The sequence below is a fragment of the Pristiophorus japonicus genome, chromosome 1, assembly GCF_044704955.1.
Source record: "Pristiophorus japonicus isolate sPriJap1 chromosome 1, sPriJap1.hap1, whole genome shotgun sequence".
NCBI classification, from domain to species: Eukaryota; Metazoa; Chordata; class Chondrichthyes; family Pristiophoridae; genus Pristiophorus; species Pristiophorus japonicus.
This window is the reverse complement of record NC_091977.1, coordinates 409,396,243-409,419,392: the sequence shown is the minus strand read 5'-3', so window position 1 is coordinate 409,419,392 and position 23,150 is coordinate 409,396,243.

Genomic DNA, 23,150 nt, shown 5'->3' with positions numbered 1-23,150 from the left:
ACATCCAACTCCTTTTTGAATATATTTAGTGAATTGGCCTCAACAACTTTCTGTGGTAGAGAATTCCACAGGTTCACCACTCTCTGGGTGAAGAAGTTTCTCCTCATCTCAGTCCTAAATGGCTTACCCCTTATCCTTAGACTGTGACCCCTGGTTCTGGACTTCCCCAACATTGGGAACATTCTTCCTGCATCTAACCTGTCTAAACCCGTCAGAATTTTAAACATTTCTAGGAGATCCCCTCTCATTCTTCTGAACTCCAGTGAATACAAGCCCAGTTGATCCAGTCTTTCTTGATATGTCAATCCCGCCATCCTGGGAATCAGTCTGGTGAACCTTCGCTGCACTCCCTCAATAGCAAGAATGTCCTTCCTCAAGTTAGGAGACCAAAACTGTACACAATACTCCAGGTGTGGCCTCACCAAGGCCCTGTACAACTGTAGTAGCACCTCCCTGCCCCTGTACTCAAATCCCCTCGCTATGAAGGCCAACATGCCATTTGCTTTCTTAACCGCCTGCTGTACCTGCATGCCAACCTCAATGACTGATGTACCATGACACCCAGGTCTCGTTGCACCTCCCCTTTTCCTAATCTGTCACCATTCAGATAATAGTCTGTCTCTCTGTTTTTACCACCAAAGTGGATAACCTCACATTTATCCACATTATACTTCATCTGCCATGCATTGGCCCACTCACCTCACCTATCCAAGTCACTCTGCAGCCTCATAGCATCCTCCTCGCAGCTCACACTGCCACCCAACTTAGTGTCATCCTCAAATTTGGAGATACTACATTTAATTCCCTCATCTAAATCATTAATGTACAATGTAAACAGCTGGGGCCCCAGCACAGAACCTTGCGATACCCACTAGTCACTGCCTGCCATTCTGAAAAGTACCCATTTACTCCTACTCTTTGCTTCCTGCCTGCCAACCAGTTCTCAATCCATGTCAGCACACTACCCCCAATCCCACGTGCTTTAACTTTGCACATTAATCTCTTGTGTGGGACCTTGTCGAAAGCCTTCTGAAAGTCCAAATACACCACATTAACTGGTTCTCCCTTGTCCACTCTACTGGAAACATCCTCAAAAAATTTCAGAAGGTTTGTCAAGCATGATTTCCCTTTCACAAATCCATGCTGACTTGGACCTATCATGTCACCTCTATCCAAATGCGCTGCGATGACATCCTTAATAATTGATTCCATCATTTTACCCACTACCGATGTCAGGCTGACCAGTCTATAATTCCTTATTTTCTCTCTCCCTCCTTTTTTAAAAAGTGGGGTTACATTGGCTAACCTCCACTCCATAGGAATTGCTCCAGAGTCTATGGAATGTTGGAAAATGACTGTCAATGCATCCGCTATTTCCAAGGCCACCTCCTTAAGTACTCTGGGATGCAGACCATCAGGCTCTGGGGATTTATCGGCCTTCAATCCAATCAATTTCCCCAAAACAATTTCCTGACTAATAAGGATTTCCCTCAGTTCCTCCTTCTTACTAGACCCTCTGACCCCTTTTATATTCGGAAGGTTGTTTGTGTTCTCCTTAGTGAGTACCGAACCAAAGTACTTGTTCAATTGGTCTGCCATTTCTTTGTTCCCCGTTATGACTTCCCCTGATTCTGACTGCAGGGGACCTACGTTTGTCTTTACTAACCTTTTTCTCTTTACATATCTATAGAAGCTTTTGCAATCCGTTTTAATGTTCCCTGCAAGCTTCCTCTCGTACTCTATTTTCCCTGCCCTAATTAAACTCTTTGTCCTCCTCTGCTGAGTTCTAAATTTCTCCCAGTCCCCGAGTTCGTTGCTGTTTCTGGCCAATTTGTATGCCACTTCCTTGGCTTTAATACTATCCCTGATTTCCCTTGATAGCCACGGTTGAGCCACCTTCCCTTTTTTATTTTTACGCCAGACAGGGATGTACAATTGTTGTAGTTCATCCATGCGGTCTCTAAATGTCTGCCATTGCCCATCCACTGTCAACCCCTTAAGTATTATTTGCCAATCTATATTAGCCAATTCACGCCTCATACCTTCAAAGTTACCCTTCTTTAAGTTCTGGACCATGGTCTCTGAATTAACTGTTTCATTCTCCATCCTAATGTAGAATTCCACCATATTATGGTCACTCTTCCCCAAGGGGCCTCGCACAACGAGATTGCTAATTAATCCTCTCTCATTACACAACACCCAGTCTAAGATGGCCTCCCCCCTAGTTGGTTCCTCAACATATTGGTCTCGAAAACCATCCCTTATACTCCAGGAAATCCTCCTCCACCGTATTGCTTCCAGTTTGGTTCGTCGAATCTATATGCATATTAAAGGCACCCATGATAACTGCTGCACCTTTATTGCATGAACCCCTAATTTCCTGTTTGATGCCCTCCCCAACATCACTACTACTGTTTGGAGGTCTGATCACAACTCCCACTAACGTTTTTTGCCCTTTGGTGTTCTGCAGCTCTACCCATATAGATTCCTGACTGGCTCGCCCCCGTGTCCACTTCCATGAAGACTAGAACGCCATCTATCTCGACTTCCATCCTCAACGGGGATCACTCGGTGGTGCAGGTAAACATGCTTTATACCTCATCGTGGGGCTGAGTTGCCTCTCTGCCTATTGTTTCGTAATCCACGCTGGATTAATGGCCATCTGCAGATTCTTCATCGGCACAGCGAGTCATATTTCTCTTACACATTCGCTGGAGGTGCCCCTTTGTGCTGCAGCCCTTGCATACATAGTCTTTAAAATGGCACTGGTGAGCCCTCTACAACGCCAGCATGGGACTACTCGATTAGCCCCCCTCGGCAGACTCTGAGTTAAGGGGCTAGGGGGCCTGTTCTCTCTTCCCTGAGAGGGTTCGCGTTCTACATTCCAGCCTCTAAAAGGCGCCACTCGGTGCACAGTACCTGCCGGGTTTGAGTCCTGAGGATGAGTCATCTGCCTGGAGCCGCAGGTTGAAGTCATGAATACATGGCTCACAGAGATGGCCTTCTGCAGTGTGACTGTATAAAGAAGGCCCTCATGGCCGATTCCCATGACAAAAATGTCCTGCAGCGCTTCTGTGAGGTGGTCGCCGAAATCACATGGTGCCGCCAGCCTCCTGAGGTCTGCGGCGTATTTCGCGATTTCCTGGCCTTCGGGCCGTCGGTGGGTGTAGAACCGTTGTCTGACTGTGAGGATGCTTTCCTTGGGCTTGAGTTGCTCATGGATTAGGGTTACGAGCTCCTCGTACGTCTTGGTCGTTATCTTCGCTGGTGCCAGCAAGTTCCTGATGAGGCCATAGACGGTGGGCCCACAACTGGTTAGCAGGATAGCTCTGCGCTTGCCAGCCAGTGTGGCCGGGTCGTCTCCTGCCAGGTCATTTGCTGTGAAGAAATGATCGTGCCTCTCCACAAAGACGTCCCAATTATCACCATCGGCGAACTGCTGCAACGTTCCAAGAGTAGCCATTTTCGTGTGAAAATCCGTAATCTCGTCGCCAATTGTTGTGTCCTTGGATGCTCTGATAATGACTCAATGAGGCAATGTGTTGTACTTGAACTGTAGTGACCGTAGTCCTTTATTGATAACTCCAGAATGAGGATCACACTTTGTGGCCTGCCTTTTATACTAGGCCAGGCACACCTGTACAGGTAACTTACAAGTCTCCCACTGCTGTGCCCTCTGGTGGCACACCTTGTGATAGTACAAACAGTAGCCATGTAGGATACATGACACTAGAGATATGCAATAAATTGGTCATGCTGACAAAAAGAAAGCTTGCATTTATATAGCGCCTTTCATGACTACCAGACATCCCAAAACACTTTACAGCCAATGAAGCAATTTTTTGAAGTGCAGTCACTGTTGTAATGTAGGAAACGTGACAGCCAATTTGCGCACAGCAAGCTCCCACAAATAACAATGTGATAATGACCAGATAATTAGTTTTTTAGTGATGTTGATTGAGGGCTAAATATTGGCCAGGACACTGGGGATAACTCCCTGCTCTTCTTTGGAACAGTGCCATGGGATCTTTTACATTCACCTGAGAGAGCAGACGGGGCCTTGGTTTAACGTCTCATCTGAAAGACGGCACCTCTGACAGTGCAGCACTCCCTCAGCACTCCACCTGAGTGTCAGCCTAGATGTTTGTGTTCAAATCTTTGGAGTGGAACTTGAACCCACAACTATTCTGATTCAGAGGTGAGAATGCTACCAACTGAGCCACGGCTGACATTCCAAGAGCAAATTTAAAAAATACATTTCCAAGCGGTCTCAAGTGACCTTTTTCATATTAGTTAGGCAGCAGCGCACCATTGTATAAAGAATGTCACTCATGCTCTCTTCAGTTGGGTCTTGCAGTTTATTGCCTGCTTCATGGACCATATACAGTAGACACCTCAAATCGCTGGAGAAGTACCACCAACGATGTCTCTGCAAGATCTTGCAAACCCCCTGGGAGGACAGACGCACCAACATTAGTGTTTTCGATCAGGCCAACATCCCAAGCATCGAAGCAGTTGGGCAGGTCACATTGTTTGCATGCTCAACACGACTCCCTAAGCAAGCGCTCTACTCAGAACTCCTACACAGCAAGTGAGCCCCAGGTAGGCAGAGGAACTGTTTCAAGGAAACCCACCAAAGCCTCCTTGATAAAGTGCAACATCCCCACTGACACCTGGGAATCACTGGCCAAAGACCATCCTAAGTGAAGGAAGAGCATCTGGGAGGGCGCTGAGCACCTTGAGTCTTGTCGCAGAAAACAAGCGCAGGCAGTGGAAGGAGCATGCAGCAAACCAGACTCCCCACCCACCCTTTCCTCCAACGACTGTCTATCCCACCTGTGACAGAGACTTTAATTCCTGTATTGGACTGTTCAGTCACCTGAGAGCTCACTTTTGGAGTGGAAGCAAGTCTTCCTCGATTTCGAAGGACTGCCTATGATGATGATGGAATCTGGAAAACCAAGAGAGAGCAATCCAGTTCTGAAGACTGACAGGGTTCCCACAGATGTAAGAAACAATTGACAGAACACATGTGTCACTCAAAGCCTGTTATGTCAACCTCCTCAATTTCAGAAACAAGAAAGGTTTTCATTCAATGTAATGCCAGTCCCTTATCCTGCACATTAATGCTGCCACCCTGGAAGATATCATGACGCTTTCATCATGCACCAATCCACTATAATAGCTCAGATGACTCAAAAATACTTATCAAGGTTGAAGATTAGGGTTATTGTCTGCAGCCATAGCTTAAGACTTCAACAAGGCATCTGCAGACAAAGGGGGAAAACAAATATAATGAGGCTCATGGTGTTATGTATGTAAACCTGTAAATACCGTGTTTAACCACCAGAGGGCTTATCCCCTGGAGTCCCAAGGGATCCCACAATCCTTTGGGAGCACCTGTATATGAGGAGGCCTCACAGGCTGGAGAGACACTCTGAGATCTGTAATAAAGGACTACGGTCATATATTACTTTGAACTTGCAGTATCTGGTCTGCTTCTTTACTCAAGACATAACAACTGGCGACGAGATACAAATGATGAACCACACCACAACATCCTGGAGAAATTTCCAGAGGAAGGTGATTGGGAAACCTTCGTGGAGCGACTCGACCAATACTTCGTGGCCAACGAGCTGGAAGGAGAAGCGAACGCTGCCAAACGAAGGGCGATCCTCCTCACGAAAAATCGTATGGACTCATGAAAAATCTGCTCGCTCCAGCGAAACCCACAGACAAGTCATACGATGAGTTGTGCAAACTGGTCCGGGAGCATCTAAACCCGAAGGAAAGCGTTCTGATGGCGAGGTATCGGTTCTACATGTACAAGAGGTCTGAAGGCCAGGAAGTGGCGAGCTACGTCACCGAGCTAAGGCACCTTGCAGGACATTGCGAATTTGAAAGACACTTGGAGCACATGCTCAGGGACTTCTTTGTACTTGGCATTGGCCATGAAGTGTTACTTCGCAAACTTTTGACTGTAGAGACCCTAACCTTGAGTAAAGCCATAGCGATAGCCCAGGCATTCATTGCCACCAGTGACAATACCAAACAAATTTCTCAGCACACGAGTGCTGCTGCCAGTACTGTGAACAAAGTAACGTTGTTTTCAAATCGAAATGTACAGGACACGACTTACACGCCTGCAGCTGCACGTCTGCAGATGACTCAGAGTCCACCATCAAGGGTGGTGCATATAAGGCAATTAACACCTTGTTGGCGCTGCGGGGGTGATCATTGTTTCGATTCATGCTGTTTCAAAGGATACGTTTGCAAGGGATGTGGAACAATGGAACACCTCTAATGTATGTGCTGGCAAGCTGCAAACCCTGCTAATCCTGCAAACTACCATGTTGCAGAGGAGGACAGATCCACGGTGGATCATGACAAACCAGAGGCTCAGGCCGAGGAGGCAGAGGTATATGGGGTGCACACATTTACCACAAAGTGTCCCCCGATAATGCTGAAGGTTGAATTAAATGGAGTCCCGGTGTCCATGGAGCTGTGCACGGGCGCAAGCCAGACCATAATGAGCAAAAAGACTTTCGATAAGTTGTGGTGCAGCATGGCCTCAAGGCCAGTCCTGACTCCCATTCGTACTAAACTGCGAAGGTATACAAAGGAACTGATGGAGCGGTGCACGAGTTACCACTCTGGGTGGTACCCGGCGATGGCCCCACATTGTTTGGCAGGAGCTGGCTGGGAAAGATACGCTGGAACTGGGACAACGCCCGAGCGCTTTCGTCCATCGACGACACCTCATGTGCCCAGGTCCTAAACAAGTTCCTCTCGCTGTTCAAACCAGGCATCAGGAAGTTCCAAGGAGCAAAAATGCAGATCCATTTGATTCCGGGGGCACGACCCATCTATCACAAGGTGAGAGGTAACTTACATGATGAGAGAGAGGGTGGCGATCGAGCTGGATAGGCTGCAACGAGAGGGCATCATTTCGCTGATCGAATTCCATGAATGGGCCAGTCCAATTGTTCCAGTCCTCAAGGGAGACGGCACCATCAGAATCTGTGGTGATTACAAAGTAACTATCAATCGTTTCTTACTGCAGGATCAATACCCACTACCGAAGGCAGACGACCTATTTGCGACGCTGGCGGGTGGGAAAATGTTCACGAAGCTGGACTTGACCTCGGCCTACATGACGCAGGAGCTGGTGGAATCATCGAAAGGCCACACCTGCATCAACACGCACAAAGGTCTCTTCATTTACAACAGATGCCCATTTGGGATTCGATCAGCCACGGCAATATTCCAGAGGAACATGGAAAGCTTACTGAAGTCGGTCCCGCGCACCATGATCTTCCAGGCAACATCTTGGTTACAGGTCGGGACACCGTCGGGCACCTTCAGAACTTGGAGGAGGTTCTTAGTCGGCTTAATCGTGTGGGGCTCAGGCTAAAACGCTTTGCTGGCACCTGAAGTGGAGTTCTTGGGGAAAAGAATCACGGCGGACGGCATCAGGCCCATCGAGTCAAAGGCGGAGGCAATCAAGAACGCACTGAGACCACAGAACTTGACGGAACTGCGGTCGTTTCTAGGACTCCTGAACTATTTTGGTAGCTTCTTACTAGGTCTTAGCACATTGTTAGAACTTCTGCACTCTTTACTGCGTAAAGGAGATGAATGGATATGGGGTAAAAGCCAAGAAAATGCCTTTGAGAAATCTAGGAAGCTGTTATGTTCAAACAAATTGCTTGCGTTGTACAATCCATGTAAGCGTTTGGTACTAGCATGTGATGCATCGTTTTACGGGGTCGGGTGTGTATTGCAACAAGCTAATGAATTTGGAAAATTGCAACCGGTTGCTAATGCATCCAGAAGTCTGTCTAAGGCCGAGAGGGCCTGCAGTATGATCGAAAAAGAAGTGTTAGCGTGTGTTTATGAGGTAAAGAAAATGCATCAATATCTGTTCGGACTCAAATTTGAATTGGAAACCGACCATAAGCCGCTTATCTCCCTCTTTTCTGAAAGCAAGGGGATAAATACGAATGCATCGGCCCGCATCCAGAGATGGGTGCTCACGTTGTCCGCATACAACTACGCCATCCGCCACAAGCCAGGCTCAGAAAACTGTACCGATGCTCTCAGTCGGCTACCATTGCCCACTACAGGGGTAGAGATGACACAGCCCGCAGATTTAGTTATGGTAATGGAAGCATTTGAGAGTGAGCAATCACCTGTTACCGCCCGACAAATTAGAACCTGGACGAGAAAGGACCCCTTCATAAAAAACTGTGTGCTCCGTGGGAGTTGATCTAATGTTCCATTAGAGATGCAGGAAGAAATAAAGCCGTACCAGCAGCACAAAGATGAAATGTCTATACAGGCAGACTGCCTCCTATGGGGTAATCGGGTAGTGGTGCCAAAAAAGGGCAGGGACACTTTCATTAGTGATCTCCACAGCACCCACCAAGGCATCGTAATGATGAAAGTGATAGGCAGATCCCACGTGTGGTGGCCTGGTTTCGATGCAGACTTAGAGTCCTGCGTGCACAACTGTAATATATGTTCACAGTTAAGTAATGCACCCAGGGAGGCATCACTAAGTTTATGGTCCTGGCCCTGCAAACCGTGGTCCAGGGTCCATGTCGACTGTGCAGGCCAATTCTTGGGAAAAATGTTCTTAGTGGTTGTAGATGCATACTCCAAATGGATTGAATGTGCGATAATGTCGGCAAGCACACCCGCTGCCACCATTGAATGCCTACGAGCCATGTTTGCCACGCGCGGCCTGCCTGAAGTTCTTGTAAGTGACAATGGGCCATGCTTTACCAGTGCCGAGTTCAAGGAGTTCATGACCCACAATGGGATCAAACATGTCACATCTGCCCCGTTTAAACCAGCGTCCAACGGTCAGGCAGAACGAGCAGTTCAAACAATCAAGCAGAGCTTGAAAACAGTAACTGAAGGCTCACTGCAGACTCGCTTATCCCGAGTCCTGCTCTGTTGCCGCACAAGACCCCACTTGCTCACTGGGGTCCCTTCTGCTGAACAGCTCATGAAAAGGGCACTTAAGACAAGGCCCTCGTTAGTGCACCCTGATCTACACGAACAGGTAGAGAGCAGGTGGCTTCAACAGAATACATATAATGATCGCGCAAATGTGTCACGCGAAATTGAGATAAATGATCCCGTATTTGTGCTGCACTATGGACAAGGTCCCAAGTGGCTTCCTGGCACTGTTGTGGCCAAAGAGGGAGTGGGGTGTTTGTGGTCAAACTCTCAAATGGACTCACCTGCAGCAAACTCAGATTTACGGACTATCCAGAACAACCCACAATAGACTCCACCTTTTTCAATCCTCCAACACACACACAAGTGGCAACTGACCCAACGGTTGACCACGCAACAGAACCCATCACCCACAGCAGTCCTGCAGGACTCACCACCCCCAGCAGCCCAGCAAGGCCAGCTGCACAGGAGCCCAGCAAGAGCCCAACAAACGACTACCAAAACCAGCATTTGCACCGAGACGATCAACCAGGGAAAGGAAGGCCCCAGATCGACTCACATTGTAAATAGTTACACTATTGACTTTGGGGATGAGTGTTGTTATATATGTAAACCTGTAACTACCTTGTTTAACCACCAGAGGGCTCATCTCCTGGAGTCCCAAGGGATCCCACAATCCTTTGGGAGCATCTGTATATAAGGAGGCCTCACATGCTGGAGAGACACTCTGAGATCTGTAATAAAGGACTACGGTCACACCTTACTTTGAGCTTGTGGGATCTATACTCAAGATACAAGATATGGAACTTCAGAAACTGCAATAGAGAAACCCAATGGTATTCTGAAATCTCATTTTAGGTGTCCAAATAAATCTGGTGGAGCCCTGCAGTACAGCCCATCCAGGATTACTAAACTCATGGTAGGATGCTGTGTCCTACATAATATCGCTATGACGAAAGGATTGCTACTTTCTGGAGCTGAAGGGATAATGATGATAATGGAGAAGGCCTTCTATCCCCACATCAGAAAAAGGGTACACAGGAAGGAGAGGAAGTGAAATAAGAAAGTCTTCAGCCTCTGTAATACAAAGTCACAATTTCATGGGCTCAATTTTGCCCAAGCCCATTTTCTGGCGTATTGCCAGAATTATGCCCGTTTTTCTCGGCCAGAAATGCGGCAGAAATATTTTGCCAAAGTTTCCCCGATGTATAATTCAAATTTGTCTCCACGCAGCGTGGCCAGTTGCCTGTTGCCTCGGCGGGGATGGGGGAGGTGGGTGGAGCCTGCTGTCTGCGTCGAAAAAACGATGCCGCACCTTCTGTGCATGCGCCACAAAAAAAGTGAGGTTTTTGACGTTATTTCAATGGATGTGCATGCACAGTACAGATCCAGGTTGGCAATTGGCCATTTTTAAAGAGCCAGTTGTGTGTGTAAGAAGGAGTGCTGTGTGAGAGCATTGGAAAAATTGGATCTACAGTAATACAAGATGCAACATGGTGCAAGGACCAAGAATTTCCTTCAGGATGAAGTGGAGACACTAGTTACTGTGATTGAAAACAGATGACAGGAGCTGGACACCAGCAGAGGTCACATAAAAGTTCCACCCAAAGAAATGAGGAGGCGTTGAAACCAAGTTGCAAAAGATTATTGCGCAACAGTGACCACCACGAGATCTGGAGGCCAGAGTAAAAAGAAGTGGCAAGACTTTGGTCAAGTAGTTAGTGTAAGTAATATTTTCATTTATTCAATGCAATTGCAATTGTAAATGTGACCAGCTGTATATGTCCAACCCAACAGAAAGACACCCTCTCTAAAAGGTTGCATTTTCATCTTTGCAGAGGAAGGCGGCACATAATAAAAGGGAAAGAACTCGAACAGGAAGAGGCCCTGCAAACTTGCAACCACTGACATCCTTGGAAGAGAGGGTCACTGCTTTAATGGGTCCTGCCTGGAGAAAAGCAACCACCACTGCACAAGCTGGGCTCAAACTCGAGGGAGAGGGTAAGTCCTGCAAATTCCACAATCTGCCTTTGCTAAATGTTAAGTACTGCGCGAGCTAGCCATACTTCGGTTTCTGAGGAAGTCTCCGTCGGTTACGCTTCGGTTGATGCGGAAGAAGATTCAGACGAAGACGAGCCTGAAGAGGAGAACATCTTCCAATCCCATGCTCCAGATGAAGAGCATGGGGGTGAGGGTGAGGGGGAGAGGGAGGGGATGGAGATGGATGAACCCCCACTGTTTTACTGACTTTGGAGGAGGTGCTGCTCATTGAGGTGCCAGCCCCTTCCGTGACTAGTGGTTTGAGTGTTGGTGGGACTTTCCATGGTTTCCTACCATCCGAGGCTGCGGATCCCAGAGGTGTGGTGCAGCGAGGCACACTCAGGGTGAGGAGGGGAAGGAGAGCTCTATAGTGCTCTCCTGAGGTGCAGGATTTTAAAGATGTGGTTCAGATGATAGCAATGAATGTGGAAAGCATTGACCTTACGTGATCACTCCTGGACACCATCAGTGGGGTGGGTGATGAGGTAGCGAGACTGTCGGGAGAAGTAACAGCAATCTCACGAGAAATGGGAACGATGTCCGGGACCATGAGTGAGGGAATATCTCAGTCAGCTGAAACCATGTCAATGCCCATGAGGGAGGGAATGTCAGAGATGGTGCAAACACGATCAGTGAACACGAGGGAGGGAATGTCACAGGTAGTGCAAACACGATCAGTGAACATGAGGGAGGGAATGTGGCAGGTAATTGAGACACTTTTGCTCAACATGAGGGAGGGAATGTTGTAGGTCGTTGAGACACTGTTAGGGCACATGCAATAAGGGAACACGCCCAGACCCCGCGCCCAATGACGGAATCAAGTGCTACTCCAACCCCCACACCAGCCTCTGAAGAGCCCCAAGCTGGGCTCTACACATTGCCGCCTGGGCCCTCCACATTGCCGCCTGCTGCCTCTCCCCACCCCGCCACCCCCTCTCAACAGGTGCGCACTACCCGAGATCTTAGAAAGAATAAGCTTGGTACCAACCCCAGAAACACTGCGCCACCACCTGCGGGCAGGGGTGGTGGAGTCACCAAGAACAAGCGCAGCGGGCGGTCTTAGAATAAGGTGGAGGAGAAATGGGTGCAGCCTTTTTTTTGCTGCTGCAGCTGCTGCTGTTGTTGTTATTATTATGGCCGGGGAGCGGAGGGAGCAGCGTGGCGGCCTAGCCCAGCAGTCTGTGCGGCCTCGGCCTGCAAGCACCATCGGAGCAAGCTGGGGAGCGGAAGGAGCAGCGTGCAGTGTACTACTCCGGGGAGCAGCACCTGGAGCAATGGCAGTGAAGAGTGACATCATCAAGATCCAGGGCGGTGATTGGAGCGTGGACAGGAACTGCAGGAGCGGCGAGGTTGGGGCGAAGGAGCGGCGAAAGATTGTAGAGGGATGTGATCGGAGCCCAGGAGAGGCATGAGTTTGGGGCCCAGAAGAGACGAAGGCCCAGGAGCAGCACGGGACAGCCCACATTGCGATATGTGTGCGCACTAGGTTCATGTAGCAGAGCTGGTCTCCAGTCGTCTTGGTTAATCCTTGCTACTGGACCTAGCTCTGTCAAGCCCGTGTGGTGGCTGGTGTGCAACGGTCACCACACGTTAAAAAAATCCAAGCACAGGCATCTTCCACCCTTCAAAATTTAGTTCGAACCTGGAATTTTAGGTCCATCATTGAAACACCTATGAACTTTTTGACGTGGAAGCAAATCATCCTCGATTCGAGGGACTGCCTATGATGATGATGTTATTATTATTGTTACTGTTGTAACTGTTGTTCTCAAATTAAAAGATTTTTGTAAGTTATGTAAATTTTTTAAGTTTAGTAAGTTTATGTAAGTTTAAAAATTTGTAAGTGATCTTAAAGTTTTTAAGTGATCTTAGAGTTTGTAAGTGATCTTAAAGTTTGTAAGTGATCGTAACTGAAAACTTTAAAGTTTGATACAAGAATAATTTTATTTAAGTTAAGTTAAGTACAAAGAACTGTTTGTTAAACTTTTGACTAAAATATATTTTACATTAAATCTGAACCATTTTCATTATTTATTCCATTATTAACACAACTTTTGGAACTCAAGAGGAATCATTTCCATTATTTGTTTGATTATTAACACAACTTTTGAAGTAAACAAGAATCATTTTCATCATTTGTTCCATTAACACAACACAACATTACGGAGCAGGTCCAAACAGTAAACATGGTCCATGTGGAATAGTTGTCACTGAACCTTCAGGCAGCAAAGCGTTCACGGATGAGCTGCTGGCGCAAGGCTCGAGCAATCGTTAAAGGGGCACGATGGCCGCCCTCCTCCGCTGACGTGCTTCGGGTTCAGTTACTTGCATGGCTTTCAATAGAAAAGATTTATTTTCAAAAATTTACATCACTATAATTGCAAAATTCCAATCACAAGATGTATCAAAAATATATATTTTTATATACACAATTAAAATTGCAACCATGCACCTGACAATCAAATATTACTATCACAGCATGAAGGTAGTGTAGCAGATACAGTGTAATTAAGTGTTATCTGTATTGGATAGTTTCTATCGGTTCTTTGTTTTCACAGTGTTTCTACATATTGCCGCTGTCAATTAATAGTTTCTATTCAGATAATATGCGGTTAATTAGTGAAAATTTTGGGGTCAGAAAGTCCACGGACCCAGTATTGTAAATGCCGGGATGCAAGATCACTGGCACTGACCTTGCCAAAGACCATAGGGTCAAATGGAGATCCCTTAAATTCACTATGGGTGCTTGTGCCAGAAGGGATAAATCTTGGGCTCTCGCCTGCAAAAGGTGGCCACATACCGCAGCGCAGTAAACATAGAAACATAGAAACATAGAAAATACGTGCAGGAGTAGGCCATTCGGCCCTTTGAGCCTGCATCACCATTCAATATGATCATGGCTGATCATGCAACTGCAGTACCCCATTCCTGCTTTCTCTCCATATCCCTTGATCCCTTTAGCCATAAGGGCCACATCTAACTCTCTTTTGAATATATCTAACGAACTGGCCTCAACAACTTTCTGTGGTAGAGAATTCCACAGGTTCACAATTCTCTGAGTGAAGAAGTTTCTCCTCATCTCAGTCCTAAATGGCTTCCCCCTTATCCTTAGACTGTGACCCCTGGTTATGGAATTCCCCAACATCGGGAACATTCTTCCTGCATCTAACCTGTCCAGTCCCGTCAGAATGTTATATGTTTCTATGAGATCCCCTCTCATTCTTCTAAATTCCAGTGAATATGAGCCTAGTCGATCCAGTCTTTCTTCATATGTCAGTCCTGCCATCCCGGGAATCAGTCTGGTGAACCTTCGCTGCACTCCCTCAATAGCAAGAATGTCCTTCCTCAGATTAGGAGACCAAAACTGTACACAATATTCAAGGTGTGGCCTCACCAAGGCCCTGTACAACTGCAGTAAGACCTCCCTGTTCCTATACTCAAATCCTCTCGCTATGAAGGCCAACATGCCATTTGCCTTCTTCACTGCCTGCTGTACCTGTATGCCAACCTTCAATGGCTGATGTACCATGACACCCAGGTCTCGTTGCATCTCCCCTTTTCCTAATCTGTCACCATTTAGATAATATTCTGCCTTCCTGTTTTTGCCACCAAAGTGGATAACCTCACATTTATCTATATTATACTGCATCTGCCATGCATTTGCCCACTCACCTAACCTGTCCAAGTCATCCTGCAGCCTCTTAGCATCCTCCTCACAGCTCACACTGCCACCCAGCTTAGTGTCATCTGCAAACTTGGAGATATTACACTCAATTCCTTTATCTAAATCATTAATGTATATTGTAAATAGCTGGGGGCCCAGCACTGAACCTTGCGGTACCCCACTAGTCACTGCCTGCCATTCTGAAAAGGACCCGTTTATTCCTACTCTTTGCTTCCTGTCTGCCAACCAGTTCTCTATCCACGTTAGTACATTATCCCCAATACCATATGCTTTAATTTTGCACGCTAATCTCTTGTGTGGGACCTTGTCAAAAGCCTTTTGAAAGTCCAAATACACCACATCCACTGGCTCCACTTTGTTCACTCTACTAGTTACATCCTCAAAAAATTCTAGAAGATTTGTCAAGCATGATTTCCCTTTCATAAATCCATGCTGACTTGGACTGATCCTGTCCAACATTTTCCCCACTACCGATGTCAGGCTTACCGGTCTATAATTCACTGTTTTCTCTCGCCCTCCTTTTTTAAAAAGTGGGGTTACATTAGCTACCCTCCAATCCATAGGAACTGATCCAGAGTCTATAGAATGTTGGAAAATGACCACCAATGCGTCCACTGTTTCTAGGGCCACTTCCTTCAGTATTCTGGGATGCAGATTATCAGGCCCTGGGGATTTATCGGTCTTCAATCCCATCAATTTCTCGAGCACAATTTCCTGACTAATAAGGATTTCCTTCAGTTCCTCCTTCCCGCTAAACCCTCGGTCCCCTAGTATTTCCAGAAGGTTATTTGTGTCTTCCTTCGTGAAGACAGAACCAAAGTATTTGTTCAATTGGTCTGCCATTTCTTTGTTCCCCATTATAAATTCACCTGATTCTGACTGCAAGGGACCTACATTTGTCTTCACTAATCTTTTTCTCTTCACATATCTATAGAAGCTTTTGCAGTCAGTTTTTATGTTCCCTGCAAGCTTTCACTCATACTCTATTTTCCCCCTCCTAATTAAACCCTTTGTCCTCCTCTGCTGAATTTTAAATTTCTCCAGTCCTTAGGTTTGCTGCTTTTTCTGGCCAATTTATATGCCTCTTCATTGGATTTAACCTTATCCCTAATTTCCCTTGTTAGCCACGGTTGAGCCACCTCCCCCCCATTTTATTTTTACACCAGCCAGGGATGTACAATTGTTGAAGTTCATCCAAGTGATCTTTAAATGTCTGCCATTGCCTATCCGCCATCAACCCTTTAAGTATCATTCGGCAGTCTATCCTAGCCAATTTACGTCTCATACCATTGAAGTTACCTTTCTTTAAGTTCACTTCGAGCAGAATCAGCTCCCCTCAGAAAGAAACTAAAACTAGTTGCATAAAATTAAAAAAAATTGCTCTCTTTGGGGTTTCAGGCGACAAGCCCCCAAATAGGCACCACTTCAATCACTCACCAAGCCTGGCCTTAATCGTGTTCTGGCTACCAATGATCTGCCGGAGTTTTGTAGACCGAGGATGAGGGAACGCCCTTCCTACGTCGATGGCTTCGTTTGGGGCAGATAGAGGCTCTGCTCTTACAAACCTGTCAGGAAACTGACCGAAGGTCTGGACCTGAAATATCTGGGTCCCAGCCTAATTTATGACCCTGCCACTGCACGCTCACCAGAGTTACGTATGAATGCTCCAGAAGGGCCGTGGATTTTTGTTCCCATTGAGCTTGACCACACTTTGCTAAATATTTTTAAGAGTTTTATTGCATCATCATTATTATGACAACTGCTGATTTGTTAATGTGGTGAAGTAGTGGGAAGGATAAGACATTTTGCTTAACCTGACTGCTGAAGGAATTTCTGTACTTTCATCCTAACCTTTTTACTTGAGGAATGGAAATCAAAGAGTGTTTGTGTCCAAAGTGGAAACTGAGATAAAAAGAAGTATGTACTGTGAAAGCAACTGAAAACTGCAAATAAAAACGCAAAACTAAACAGAAAGAGTGCATCAATCAATATCTGAAAGATAAGGATGCGCTAATTTTCAGGTTGTTCTGATGCAGGGTTTCACTGAAAATATGAAGCTAGCTTCCCTCTTCTAAATTCTGGTTGATTTATTTATTTCCAACATATTCTATTTTTGTTTCAAATAGAATGTGCAGAGAATGCAAGAGAAGAGAAATCTACAGTTGTTTGAGTTGGATACATTTTCACAGCAGAAATTCTATAGGTTAAGGCAGACCAAAGAAAAGAGTTCAGAAGGCATGTAGCATGAAGATTTATCGTTAAGTCTGCAATGAAACAACTTAAGTCTTCACTCTCTCTGAGAAACATGAGCGAACTGATTTTCCTCCTTGCCCCTATGTTAGCACAACTTTGGCAGAGTGCAATTTCCACCCACCTCATGCCAGCATCGCTGGCCCAAGTTAATTTCCTGGGGTCAGGCTTATTTCTTTAGTTTGGACAATTTTCTAGCAAGATTCTCACCTTGGGGAGGGAAGCAGGAAAATCACTGTTGCAAGCCTTGGGAACTTGCGACAGTATAGCCTGGTCATCTACCTTTTTTTTAAAAAAAGGACCAGAGAGAGTGCAATTGATCAGCCTGTGATTGATTAGATTTTCTTAGGAGGGCAATTACATTTTTTTTAACCCACTCCCCGTGCCGTAGCAACATTATATGCCAGGAATGCATAGTGTTCCTCATGCCCATCATTGCTATGACGCAGATTTATTTCAATATGTTCACTCATATTTGCCAGATGTCGCTTTGAGTGGCAAACCCTGAAAGTGAGTGGCAAACCCTGAAAGTGGCTGTGGGTAGCGGGTGCCATTGGGAAGGCTCTGAATCAGATTTCCACCTCCTCCCATGTATTAACTCACACTTATCCACATTAAGTTGAACTGCCTCCTGTCTGCCCATTCTGCTATCCTGAAGTATTTTACATTTAGCCATCTCTGATTATTCCTTGTATCCCTCACCACCCACATTCTCCTACCTCCTTCCAACCCTACTTCCTTTTGTGCCTCTCCTGGAAACAAACTCTCCCCCAAAACATTTACAAATATACTTGCAAATGCTTAACTGCCTAGCCTTTGACCCTCATGATACTTCTGCAGCTGTCAATTTTCTCACCACTCACTCACCTCGAACTTAGATGACCTTTCCCCAGTAAAACTGTTACCCTCTTCCATCCTGCTCATTCCCTCTGGTAGAGCGCCCATCTTTACTCCATCAAGTCACAGGGGTGCAAACTTGAGAGAATCTGGCTCACAACTAATTTAGTGATCCATCACCAGATCTGGCTGAACCACCCATTACTCCAGAAACATCATGGTAAGCCCTAATTTTTTTCCGTACCACCAACTGTCTCCTTGAACCCCTTTCCCCTTCCCCATCCTCACCTCCAATAGCAAGTACAGGGAGCTCATGGACGTCTTTGTCACTAAGGCTGAGACCATCTGTTCAGGTACCTCCTCTGCTACTCCCCCCTCCCCTTTCCCACTAAGCCAAACCTACTCCAGGATCTCCCCACCCTAGGATGAACCTGTATTTCTCTCTATTTTTCTCCCATCTCCCCATGTGCCATGAATATGTGACCCACCTCCTGCTCCCTTGACCCCATTCGCAATAATCTGCTAACCACTCATTTTCATTTCTTGACCACCATGCTAGCTGCCATTGTGAATTGTTCCCTCTCCTCAAGTACTCTCCCTCTCTCTTCAAAAACACTGTCATCAACCCCCCTCTTCAACAAAGACCCTTGACATTTCTGTCTTTGTTAACTACTGCCCCATCAATCTCCCTTTCCACTCCAAATATCACCTCCCAAGTCCATACCCATCTTTCCCACAACTCCATCTTTGAATCTCTCCAATCAGGTTTCTGCCCTGACCCAGCCACAAAACAGCCCTAGCGAAAGTCATAAATGACATTCTACGTGACTGTGACCATGGAGTGTTATCCCTCCTCATCCTCCTCATCTCCTCAAGCTCCCTGCAGCCTTTTTATCCTCATGCTCCACTTTCATTATCCGCCTCTTAACCTCTTATTTTTTCATTTTCTCATATTCACTTTTAGTTAAAAAAAATTGTATTATTCTTATAGTTTTTCAATTTTAATTGGTTTCTAGCCTCTATTTATTCATGACATCCTGAAACTATCTGTAGTTTCCTTCTTTCTTAATGGAACGTACATCTTGTAACATTGCGATTTAAAAAAAAATCCCATTGTTGCTCCATAGTCCTGTGTGCTAACTTTTCCTTTGTGAGCGTCCAAGTGGGACAGACCCAGAAGAGTTAGGAAGGTCTTCAGAAGTCTGTAGACATTAGGACCCAGAAGAATTGAGAAAGTCAAAAGGTTGTGGCACATGCTCATGCTCTGATTGGCTTTGAGCCAAACAATAAATTGAGACGAGGGGATTTGTTTTATCCCCACAGGGATGTACTGGTTGTCTGTGGAGTGTCTCTAGAATCCCTTCCGATATTTTGATTGTAAGTGTGTCTCTTCCTCATCTATATCTGTCTGCTCTGCATTAGTGGTGTAGTAGTCTATTTCCTCATTATCTTTTTTAATTCTAACTACACCTTGAGCTCTCAGTGACATCTTCCTTTGGGTTATCTAGAGGAAATGAAAATGAAGATATGTTATAATGTTATGTGGCTACAGTGACAACTCCTCTGTAGCTTTTTGGAAGTGTCTGATTATGTTTCTTCCTAGTGTGTGTTCCGAAATCATTATGCAGACAAGCTGTAGATTGTCCAGGCAAATGCACAGCTGCCACCGGCTGTTTTAAATCTCTGTGCCCAACAAGTTTGGCCATTTGACTCCTCAGGATTTCCAAGGGTTCTTCCTCATGGCGGGTCAGATGTCTATTGTCAGAGCGATGCTCACCCATGACCTGAAATTTCTGGTGATTCTGGCCACCTTCCACCATGATAGAGAAGAGAAGAAAATACATGAGTATTTCAGTGAAGGCTGTGCAGAATCTTTTGTCACAAATGTTTGGTGAATAAAGGTTATAAGTGGGACAATAACCATAATACTGTACTTGAAGGCAGTCACCATCATATCCCATTGGTCAGCCCTTTTCTTTAATATGATAAGTAGAGTGCACAAGATATCCAGCTCATAGATATAAACCTACTCTATGAGGAGGGTGCTCTAAGATGCCAAAGAGTCCAGCACTCCTTTGTTGTGCTTCTTCTATCAGAACCTTCTAAATTGCATCTGAAAATTAAGGTTATCTTTTTCCTTCATTGCACAGTAACAATGAAGTGGTCACTTTAAATTGCAGCTGTATTATTTCCATCATTCACTCATAGTGAGCTCCTGCAGGCAGGCCCAATACGGTTTGGGAGATCAATATAAATAGTTAATGATGCTGACCGTGGAAAATCACGTGAGGTCAGCGCAATGCAATGTTGGAAAGTAGAGTATTCTCACTGATCCATGATCTCAATACTTCAGTGTCCACATTGGAAAATTCACATTCTATAATGTTTAACTCACACGTCTCCTAAGCACTCACATAAATGACTTCCTTATTTTCCATATTTTGAACAGCCGCTCAAGAAACTTGTATATTCTTGTTAATATTTGTTATTTTACTGTTGATGTCAGGCCCTTCTATTCTGAATGCTGATGTAAGTTTTTAAAATTTTTAAAATTTGCAATGGAGAAGCTGAGAGTGGATATTTTATTGTCAACTGAGTCAATTTCAGAGCTTTGTGGTTTTAAATTTGAATACTGACCAAGGCTCAGTGTGAGAAAATATTAGTATGTTGTCTCTCAACCAGTTCTAGGTGGAACGGTTTTGTTGTGGTTTAACTGATTATCTGCACTCAATATAACCAAGCAATAGTTTCAAATGAACTTTACCCACAAACTTGATAGTAGTTTTGCCACTCGGAATCTTTAGAGAAAAAAATTGTAGTTTATAGCCAATACTATTTCCATAAATCAGCACTAGTGAAGCTAGATCACAAGCATGCTGCATGTCTTTTCAGAGCAAAAGAAAAGCATGCAAGCTTAAAAGCAGTACTTGTGCATCAAATTGGTAAAAACCTTAGCTCACACTGTACTTAAATGTATAGCCTTTCTCAGCTTAGAATTAAGTGGTAGGAGTGCCAGAATCCATGGGGCCGAATATAGCCGCCGCCCATTTCTCGGCGGCCCCCAGACGGCACCTACCTTTTTGCCGCCCGCTGCCACCGGGTCCCATTGGGAGCCAATTTCGGCTCCATTGTGTGGGCGGCAGCATCAGCGGCAGGCAACGGCAGTCACTGGGCGGGAGCAGGAGTGAGCAGCCAGCGTCATCAGTGTGCGGCAGTTGGAGGCCTCTCCACTCGGGAATCTTCAGAGGGCCTCCAATACGCATGCGCGAGACTTTGTGATCTTTTTGTAGTTTTCGGGGCCATTTGAGGCTGATTGCTGTACTGCGCATGCACATAATGGCACACCAATTTATTCCACCTGTGAGTGTGAGAGGGGAGAGGAGAGAGTTGGCATTTGAGAGGAGAGAGTTGGAGGTTGGAGAGGGCAGAGTTGGAGGTTGGAGAGGACAGAGTTGGAGGTTGGAGAGGGGGCAGTCGGAGAAATTGAGACACACAAACTGTTAGCACCCATTCGTCTCATCATTGACGATGAGTGGCCAGAAATCAGCAATGAAGACTGGCAAAACCAGGCCCAGAGCTCCATGGTTTAATGAGGAAGAATTGGAGGAGCTAGTAACGGAGGTGGAGCGCAGGTACAAAGACCTCACCCGGGATGGTCGTGGCAAGCCTCCACCACCCCAATACCGACGCACTTTGAGGGAGATTGCTGAGATCGTGTCCGCAATGGGCAACATTGAGCGGGATGGGGACCAATGCCGGAAACGTTGGAATGATTTGGTGGTGGCAGCAAGAGTGAGTAAAAATGTATTTGTCCACTCCTGTCCAACGCCAAAAGGGTTGTGCGCCAGATGTGTATGCATGTGGGCGTGTGTGTGGGGGACATCAACAAAGGGGCTAAAGGCTTCAATATTTCTTTGTGCAGCAGAACATAAGAGCATAAGAAATAAAAGCAGGAGTAGGCCATACGGCCCCTCGAGCCTATTCCATTTTATATGATCATGGCTGATCCGATCATGGATTCAGGTCCACTTCCCTGCCCGCTCCCCATAACCCCTTATTCCCTTATCGGTTAAGAAACTGGCTTATTGGTTAAGAAAAATGCATCCAAGGCAGCAAGCCTGCGTGAGATGGGAGGGAGACTAGCAGAGATGTTGAATTGAGCAGGCTGCAGTAACATGCGTCAGCATTGGTGATTGACCGTCACCGTGCAACCACAACGGTGGATGCAGATCCGGTGTTACAGCATGTTAAGGTTATGCTAATCTGCAGTCTGAGCCATGCTCATAGCCTAAAAGGTCATGCAAGGTTAAGGCACTCACTGCTTACTGCACACTTTGTTGCCAACTATTGGTGTGCCCATGTCGAGATGCAACTCGTTGCCGGCAGAATGTGAGATGGTGCGGCTCACATCTCAGCTTGACCAGCACCCAGCACTCCCCCCACCCCCACCCGCCTACAGACTGAAATGTCGTCCTCTACTTGCAGATGTTGACTCAGACAGCGCGGATCAAGGCACACCATCTACCTCTGGCCTTCAGAGAAGCCGTCAGACCCCAACGTCTCCCACGCCAATGTCGCCCCCAGCCAAGGCAGCAGATCCCTCCTCCACCCCGCCCCACCCCCCTCAGATCGCCCATTTCCACCGCTCCCACCTTCGCCACCCTGAGCCACGAAGAAGAGGAGGGAGAGGAGGGAGAAGGGCCCATCTTTGAGCTTCTTGAGCTCCAGGAGCAGGAACAGGATAACAGCAGCCTCCTGTCCTGTGAGCCAGGTGCCAGCAGAACCTCGACGTCGGCTTCTGAGTTCCTGGGATTTGGAACGGACTCCACACTGGCAAGCTCAACCAAGCGCAGAGGCCATGGCGTGAAGGCAAGCAAGGCGCCAGAACCCACCAGCAATGAGCATGCATCTGAGGATCCACCACAGCTCTCTGCAATTCTGGAGGTGGTCCAGCTATCACAGCCAAGCATGCAGATAGGTCACGATATGCTCTAGATCATGACTGGGATAGCTGCCAGCATGGCCACCTTCACCCAGCAGCATGATGACAAGATGGACTGGCTCATCACTGTGTTGGAGCGCACAAGCAAGACTGTTGAGGCGATGAGGCAAGAGATGGCTTCTGGATGAGCAGTTCAAGCCCCTGACCCCACACCTTCAAGGCAGACATGACCGGAGGAGCAGGAGATCCCGGCGCCTTCAGGCGTACCCCCCTCTACCTTCTCACAAGATGCACATGTCTGCAGAGATCCTGCTGCCCTCTTGCACAACCTCATCAACCAGAGGCAGAGAGGGGCAGGGGAGCGGGACGCCGTGGTGTAGGTGGGGCGCGCAAGAGGAGCTTGGGCATCGCTTCAAGGGGGGTAAGAGA